This window comes from Oratosquilla oratoria, chromosome 8 (genome assembly GCF_046742065.1).
Source record: "Oratosquilla oratoria isolate Oo_2021 chromosome 8, ASM4674206v1, whole genome shotgun sequence".
NCBI lineage: Eukaryota > Metazoa > Arthropoda > Malacostraca > Stomatopoda > Squillidae > Oratosquilla > Oratosquilla oratoria.
Window position 1 is genome coordinate 63590674 of NC_134784.1, and position 9799 is coordinate 63600472.

Sequence of the window (9799 nt, forward strand, 5' to 3'; positions counted from 1 at the left end):
TGTCTGTGAATAGTTTTCATAAACTGCGCACCCAAACAAAGCGAGTGACTATTCTAGAACCACCAGATGTCAATTTGTGCAATGTGGATGGGATTCCCTTCCCCATCATTGGAAAATTTTCTTTAGACATTAGCTTCAAGAACGAGTGCCCATCCATTACAGTTCCTACTTATGTAGCAGATGTTCATTTCCCTGCTGATGTCCTCATAGGCTTAAACTTGATGAAGCAGCATAACATTATTATATATCCTGCTCAGCATGGCATCATTTATGCAAACCATTTCCTCCCAGCATTGCCTTCAGCAATTTCCCCTACAGTCAACCACCTCAAGGTGACCGAACAGGAAAAGCCCAAGTTAATTTCAAGTAATTTTAGCCAAAATAGTCAAACCAACTCTGTTAATGGCGACACCTACAAACAGACACATGCACATGACTCTCAACCCTCCATTCCATTACCAACGTTAGGAAGATGTTCTAAGCGTAACAGGCGCGCGCTATCCTCTCATAGGTCTAAATCTGCTAAGAGACAGACAAAACAACAAGTGAAAGCCAGTGATCTTTTACCAGCGGAAGCAAATTTCTTGCCCCTCTTAGAGGAATTCAACACACAATCCGCACCGGTCTCTCAAGTGTTATCGACTTTCCGACATTCTCACGCAGTACTTATCAGTCCAAAGACACTGTTCCCTCGTGAGTACACACGCATACATATACGAGTTTTCCAAGCACCCGACACCGATGTACTCTGTATGCCAGAAACTTGCCGCGTAAAGGGTATCTCTCTGTTCTCAGCCATCAGCTCTACTTCCAGAAGAGGTCACACTTGCATTGTTATTGCAAATAATAGTAACGCCCCCCTCCACCTCACAGTTGGCACAAACATCTGTGATTTCCAAATTTACCCTTCACGTATCAAAATCATGGATAACGAGCTCCCAACTTCTCAAGTTTGTGCCACAGTTCCCAATGTGCAAGCAGCACAGGAACCTATTAACGCATCTCACCTTAACTCAATTGATTTCCCTGATGCACAAGCAGACTTGCTTGCGCTTTGCAACAAGTTCAGACAGACCATTGCAACGGAAGGTGAACCCCTTGGAGTCACTAATAGAATTCAACATCATATACCCCTTCGTGAGAACTCTAAACCATGTTACATTCCCGCATACAGACTACCGCACTCTAAACGCATGATAGTAGATTCACTGATTAAAGATATGATTGCACAGGACGTGATTGAAACGTCAATTAGCGAATGGAATTTTCCACTCTTTGTAGTGCCAAAGCAGGACGGGTCTTTTCGACCTGTAGTGGATTTCAGAGAGTTAAATAAACTCATCATTCCTGACCGACACCCTATTCCCCTGCTAAACGACCTCCTCCACTCTGTTGGTGAAAACAATGTAGTTTTCACCACCTTAGACCTTATGTCGGGATATTTCCAGATCCCCCTTGCTCCAGAGTCGAGGCCTCTGACAGCTTTTAGCACACCCACAGGACACTATCAATTTAAACGACTCGCCATGGGTCTCATTTCAGCCCCTTCAGTATTCACACGCCTCATGCATCAAGTACTTAATGGTCTCATTGGTGATTCTGTTTTCATGTATCTTGACGATGTCATAATAGCTTCCAAATCCATTGACGAACATCTACACACTCTACACAATGTGTTCTCGCGGCTAGAACAAGCAGGTCTCAAATTGAAGCTTAAGAAGTGTTCCTTCCTTCAGAAGGAAATACGTTTCTTAGGACACGTCCTAAATTCCAAAGGAATATTAACTTCGCAGGACAAGGTCAAGGCAGTCACTGAATTCCCACGTCCTACTTCCATAGATCACGTACGTTCATTCCTTGGTCTATCAGGATTTTACAGACGTTACATTCAAGGTTACGCTAGTGTAGCAGCACCTTTGACGTCACTTCTTAAGAAAGACATACCCTTCACTTGGACACCTGACCAAGAGAAAGCCTTTACTGACTTAAAGAAAGCCTTAACCACGGCTCCTGTCCTTGCCTTCCCAGACCACAAGCTTCCCTTCACAATTTACACAGATGCCTCATATTCCGGTTTAGGCGCTGTTCTCATGCAAGAACACAACTCAAAACTCAGACCTATTGCTTATGCGAGCCGCACTCTTAACAAGCACGAACGTAATTACTCAGTCACAGAAATAGAAGCCTTAGCAGTGATATACGCCCTCAAGCATTTCAAAGACATTATCCTCGGATACGAAATACACATATACACAGACCATCAACCAATCTTACATTTGTTTAAAGGAAAAAATCTATCAGGAAAACTTGCCCGATGGTTTCTCACCATCCAAGAGTACATGCCTACCTTCCATTTTGTCCATGGAAAAGCAAATCCGGTGGCAGACGCTCTTAGTCGACACATTGCAACCGTTATTCCAGTCCCTATTTCAACTAACATTACACAAGCACGCATAGCAGCAGCTCAGAGATCAGACCCTCTTTGGAAACGTGTCATATATTTCCTCGAATCTGCAGACACAGGTGACACTGACAATTTCCCCCCAGACATTGACAACTACACACTAGTTGATGACATTCTCTATCATAAAACAACATTAACAAACAAACAGGAACCCAACAGATCGGTCCTCCAACTAGTAGTTCCTACAGAGCTCATTCCAGAAGTTTTAAAACTTATACATGATTCCCCGATTGCTGCACATCCTGGCAAAGACAAATGTGTTACTCAGGCTAGACTACAATATTTTTGGTTAACTATGCGTAAGGACATACACAACCACATCGACTCCTGTCATTCTTGTGCGAGTCACAAAGGTCACATTAGCGGTCATGTTCCAATTCTAAATTACCCTACACCTTCAAAACCCTTCGACACAGTAGCTGTCGATCTTCTTAAGTTACCTCTTACACCCAATGGAAACAAATACCTTTTTGTCTGTGTCGACCACTTTTCTAGATTCTGTATTCTTGCACCCTTACCAGACAAGACAGCACAGCACGTTGCAAAGACAATTATTGACAACCTCATATGCCCATTTACGACACCCAAAACTCTAATCTCTGACAACGGCAGTGAGTTCAACAATGAGATTCTTTCGAACATTTGCGAGTATTTCCAAATCAATAAATGTAATACTACTGCTTATCATCCTAGTTCAAATGGCCTCGTTGAGCGCCAAAATAGAAAGATTCTCAATGTTATCAGACATCTTGCTTCTGACATTCAACCCTCCTGGGATGAACATGTTCCCATGATTCAAGCGTGTCTAAATTCTGCAATAAATAAATCAATATCAGTCACCCCATTTTGTTCTTTTTGGTTCAGACAAACAGCTCCCTTATGATCTTCTCCTTTCAGATCTACCTCCAATCTATAATTCCAATGACCTTGTGAAGGTTAAAGTAGCAAATTTTAATCACCTTTTTAAAAGAATACATAATTCTCTCCATCTAACGAAGGACGAAATGGTCCGTTTGCACAACAAATCAGCCAGAACTGACACCTTTGATATTGGAGACATTGTTTACACTCTTAACCACACACCTACCTCTAAGCTTTCAGCAAAATTCTCGGGTCCCTATCGTATCCTTGACCACGAATCCAACAATAAAGTAAAAGCACTCAGTTTGCAAACTAGGACAGAGACTCTGTTGCATAAAGATCACATAAAAAAGGTTCCTCGTGGCTTAGACATAGAAGATGTTAATTCCCCAACTACCTCAATTCAGGATAGAGACGACAGCTCACGAACCGTCTCGCAAAACCCGTCAGTACCATTTTTCCATTATAATCTACGTAACAGAGCCACACCTTTATAAATGTATATTCTTTGTATAGGTGAACGGAAACAATATCTACTTTCCAATATTCTTAATTTTAAGCTCTCATGTTTTTCATATATTTTATTCTTGTATATAATCCTAATGCCAAGGCCGTGTTAAGGACCTTGCCTTGTGTTTTGCTCTTGTTTCTCTGTGTGTACAGTCACCGGGACGGTGACAATAGCGTGGCCGAGCATTGTTAGCGGCAGATGATTCTTTCCCCCGCGAGGCGGCGGACGATTTCTTTCACGCGAGGCCCCATCGAAGAACGGCCCATTCATCGCGTGGACCACAGCTACGCTTACCTCCACTTCCAAGAAGAGAGGCCTTTCATTACGAGAGGCCCATCGAAGAACGGCCCATTCACCGCGTGGACCTTAGCTGCGCTAGCAGAGGTCATGAAGTGACCTCCCCTACATTCATCTGTCAAATCACCCAAACAACACGACTTTGCGCTCAATCCAGGGTCAGAGTTCACACCTACGGCTCTGGCCCCCCTCTTGCACCTCAAGACATTCTATTTGCTACCCTTCTCGGGGGGCACGCCCATTTTTTCATATAATTGGCTGCCTTCTTGTGGGCACGCCCATTTTTGTAATTAGATTAAGTTAGCTAGGAAAATCTGGTATTTCCGAAGTTTCTTCGAACCTACCAGCCATGTTTGTAGTCAGAACTAGGCAGACCAATAAAGAAGAAAAGACTCACCAACGTGTTTGGAAGTATCAAACCAACCTTCCAACACACACACACACACACACACACACACACACACACACACACACACACACACACACACACACACACACACACACACACACATGCACACACACACATGCACACACACACACACACATGCACACACACACACATGCACACACACACACACACACACACACACACACACACACACACACACACACACACACACACACACACACACACACGTTTTCAAAACATCTACCTCGTTTCCTGCCTTCTGTCCGCGCGTAGGCCTATCGCGATGCGTGCAGGTGCTTTCTTCGACCCCCCCCCCACCTCGTGTCTCATTATACCCCATCCCCCCACCGACCACTTTCCCGCAAATGACATTAGCCGTGCAGATAACGTCCCAAAACACCCGCTCGCGTATCCTGGGCTCTGCCCCGCGCGTAGGCCTATCGCGATGCGTGCAGCTGTTTTTTCTTCGACCACACCGACGTCGCGTGCCATTAGGTTGGGACGCTACGTTACAAAAAAAAAAAAAAAAACATGCTAAAACACGTGGACGCTTGCGCGTTCCAGTCGATCACTCACACGCACAAACACGCGTAGGTTAATACCCACGATGCGATTTCCACGGGTCTCCCCCCCCCCCCCGCGGGCGTCCATCGCGCGCCCGTCGTCGCCGCGCCCGTCGTCGCCGCGCCCGTCGCGCCCGCCGCGTTCCCCATCACCACCCTCGCCCCTAAATCATTATTATTTATTTATATCGTTGTTATTATTATTATTATCATCATATTATATTATATTGTTAAAACGTGTAAAACTCAGTTTCTGGTGGAGTTTGCGATGATGGTAGTGGGGAGAGTAGGTGTTCTTATTTATGTGTCATTTTATTATTATTTACAATTTACCTGTTTGTTTATTATTCAACTATACCAATACATTTTATATTTTATCTATTATCATTGAAATTATTATAATTTTTATTTTATCTTATTCATTTATCTTATCTTATTTTCTTATCATTATTATATTTTTAGCATCCAATCTACTTATGGACCAAAAACGTCTAATGTCGGCATACTCCGGCTTTGTAATAATTTTGTAATCATTTGTTAATAATACTTGTTAATAATATTATCGTTGATAGTACCTCCTAAATTTATCATTATCACTACTTTATAAAGTTATAATTGTTAATAAATTCCAAAATAATAATTATTAGTACCTTCTTATTTTTACAAGTACCTACTAAATTTATTATCAAATTCTAACTTTTCATTAATAGTAATTTAGTCACTTTCAAATTTATCATGGTTAGTGTTTTCTAAGAATGTAATTAATTCTAAACTTGTCATTAGTATATTCTTAACGTTTCATTATTAGTATACATTAAAGTTGTCTAAAGTTGTCATTATTTGTATGTTATATATTTGTCGTTATTAGTATATTCTAAATATGTCATTATTAGTACACATTAAAGTTATCATTTATAGAACTCTCATTATTAATATATTTTAAACTTGTCATCATTTGTATATTCTCAACTTGGCATTATTAGTATATTCTAAATTTGTTATTACTAGTACACATTATAGTTATCTTTATCAGTGCCTTCTATTTTTTCATTATTAGTATATTCTAAACATTTCATTGTTAGTATATTTTAATTTTAATTTTGTCATTATTATTATATTCTAAGTTTGTCACTACTAGCACATATTCAAGTTATCATTAATGGTAATTTCTAAACTTATCATTGCTAGTAAACATTAGAGTTATCTTTAATAGTACTTTATAAACATGCCATTTTTAAATAATCTAAATTAGTCATTATTAGTATATATTAAACTTGTCATTATTAGCATAGTCTACACTTGTCATTATTAATATATACTAAACTTGTCAGTAATAGTATATTCTACTTGCCATTAATAATTCCTCCTAAACTTATTATTAGTACCTTCACAACTTGTCATTATTAGTACACATTATAGTTATCATTAATAGTACCTTTTAGACTTGTCATTATTAGTATATTCTAAAACTTGTCATTCTTAGCATACTCAAAACTTGTCATTATAAATACATTAAAGTTATCATTAAAAGTACCCTTTAAACTTGTCATTGTCATTCTAAACTTATACATACCGAAGTTATCATTATTAGTACCTTTCTAAAATTTTCATTATATTCTAAACTTGTCGTAATTGGTATATTCTAAATTTCATTATTAGTACACATTAAAGTTATCATTAATAGTACCTTCTAAACTTGTCATTATTAATATATTCAAAACTTGACATTATTAGTATATTCTAAATTTGTCAATATTAGTACATTCTAAAATTTTCAGTATTAGTATAATCTAAATTTGTCATACTCTAAACTTATCAATAACATTGTCATCATTATTATATTCTAAACTTTTCATTATTTGTACCACGTAAATTTGTCATTATTAGAACATTTTAAACTTGTCATTAATAGTATATTTAAACACCTTATTAGTATATTATAAACTTTTCATTATCAATAAACATTAAAGTTATCATTAATAGTACTTATTAATCTTGTCATTATTAGTATATTCTAAACTTTTCGTTTACAGTAAACATAGAATTTATCATTGATAGTGCCTTCTAATCTCTACATAATTGATATCATCCTAACTTCTCATTATTAGTATACATTAAAGTTATAATTAATGGAACTTTTTAAACTTGTCATCATTATTATATTCTATATTTGCCATTATATTCCAAATGATTATTAATACACATTGAATTTATCCTTAAAAGTATCATCATAATTTCTCTTCAATACTATATTCTCAACATAACATTATTAGTACATTCTAAACTTGTCATTATCAGTACGTAAGAAAGTTATCATTAATAGTACCTTCTAAACTTGTCATTATTAGTATATTCTTAATATGTCATTACTTGTATATTCTAAACTTGTTATTATATGTATATTCTAAAACTTGTCTTTATTATTATTTTCCAAAGTTGCCATTAATAGTATATTCTAAAATTATCATTAGCACATTGTGAACTTGTCATAATTAGTACTGTCTAAACTCGTCCTTGTTAGTACCTTTTTAAGCTTCTCACTAATAGTATATGATGAAAATATCATTAATAGTTCTTTCTAACCTATTAGTACACATTAAAGTTATCATTGATAATATCTTCTAACTATTAGTATATTTAAAAACTTGTCATTAATACTACACATTAAAGTTTTCATTACTAGTGCTTTCTAAATGTTTCATTATCTGTATATTCTAAACTTGTCATTATTAGTACACATTAAAGTTACCATTAATAATCTCTTCAAAACTTGTCATTATTAGTATATTTTAAACTTGTCATTATTAGTACACATTAAAGTTTTCATTAATACAACTTTCTAAATTTGTCGTTAATAATATATTCTAAACTTGTCATTATTACTAACAGTGACAAATTTAGAAGGTACTAATAAAGAAAAGAATGTACTTACATACTAATAATGACAAATTTAGAATATATTAACAATGACACGTTTAAAAGATACCAATAATGATAACTTAAATGTGTAGTAACTAATGAGTACTAATGTCTACTAATAATGGCAAGATTAGAAGGTTCTATTAAAAATAACATTAATGTGTACAAATAATGAAAAATTTTGGAATATGTTTTATATACAATTTTAAAAGGAACTATTAATATTAATTCTAAAATGTTTCATATACAATTTTAAAAGGAACTATTAATATTAATCTTATTGTTTATCTACAATAACAAGTTTAGAATACACTGGTAATGAAAAGTTTAGTAAGTACTGTTAATGATAAGTTTATTGTGTACTAATGATTACAAAATTTGAATGTAATAATAATGACAAGTTTAGAATAAATTTTTGCAAGAAAGGAAAATGAGAGTAATGATAAGAGACAAACACTCAAAATGGGATGAAGTAATAAGCGGTGTTCCACAAGGAACAGTTCTGGCTCCAATAATGTTTGCTTTATATATTAATGATATGGTTGAAGGAATTGAAAGCTATATGAGCTTTTTTGCAGATGATGCAAAACTATTGAAAAAAGTGAACACGGAAGAAGATTGTGAATCACTACAAAGAGATCTAAATAAAGTACAGGAATGGAGTAGGAAGTGGGAGATGGAGTTCAATACAAAAAAGTGTAGTATAATGGAATTTGGAAAAAGTAAAAACAGAATAACAGGATCATATAAATTGGGAGAAGAAGGAATAAAAAAAGTAGAAAATGAGAAGGACCTGGGAGTCATTGTTATGAATAATATGTCACCTGAGAAACATATAAATAAGAGTTTTGGAGAAACCTATAATTTAATAAGAACAATCAAAGTGGCATTTACATACCTGGATGAAGAAATGGTGAAGAAAATTATAATCACTCTGATAAGACCAAGATTGGAATATGCAGCAACGATATGGTCACCAAGTGCAAAAGAATGCATAAAAAAACTTGAAAGAATACAAAGAGCAATTACAAAATTGGCACCAACACTCTCAAAACTATCATATGAAGAGAGACTAGCAAAACTTGAACTACAGACACTAGAGCAAAGAAGAGAGAGAGGAGATTTGATAGCTATTTACAGAATCATGAAAGGCATAGAAATTACTGATAGAGAGAATCTGATAAAATGGGATGACAGAAATACAAGAGGACATGGAAAGAAAATAAAAAAAGACAGCTATAGAAGAGATTTGAAAAAGAACAGCTTTCCTCACAGAGTAATAGACAGTTGGAACAAGTTAGATGAGAAAGTGGTGTGTGCAAAAACAATACATGAATTTAAAAATAGTTTAGATAAAATGAGATACGAAAACGGGACACCACGAGCATAGCTCCCCTTCCCGTAAAATACAACTAGGTAAATACACACACACACACACATACACACACACACACACACACACACACACACACACACACACACACACACACACACACACACACACGGCTCGGTGGCGGATTGGTAAAGCACTGGCCTCACAAGCCAGAGAACCGGGGTTAGATTCCCCGGCCGGGCGGAGATAAGTTGGGTTTGTCTCCTTTCACGTGTAACCCCTGTTCACCTAGCAGTAAGTAGGTACGGGACGTTAGTCAAGGAGTTGTGACCTTACTGTCCCGGTGTGTGGTGTGTGAGTGGTCTCAGACCTACCCAGAGATCGGCAAGTAATGAGCTCTGAGCTCACTGCCGTAGGGTGGTGTCTGGCTGTCTCGACAGAG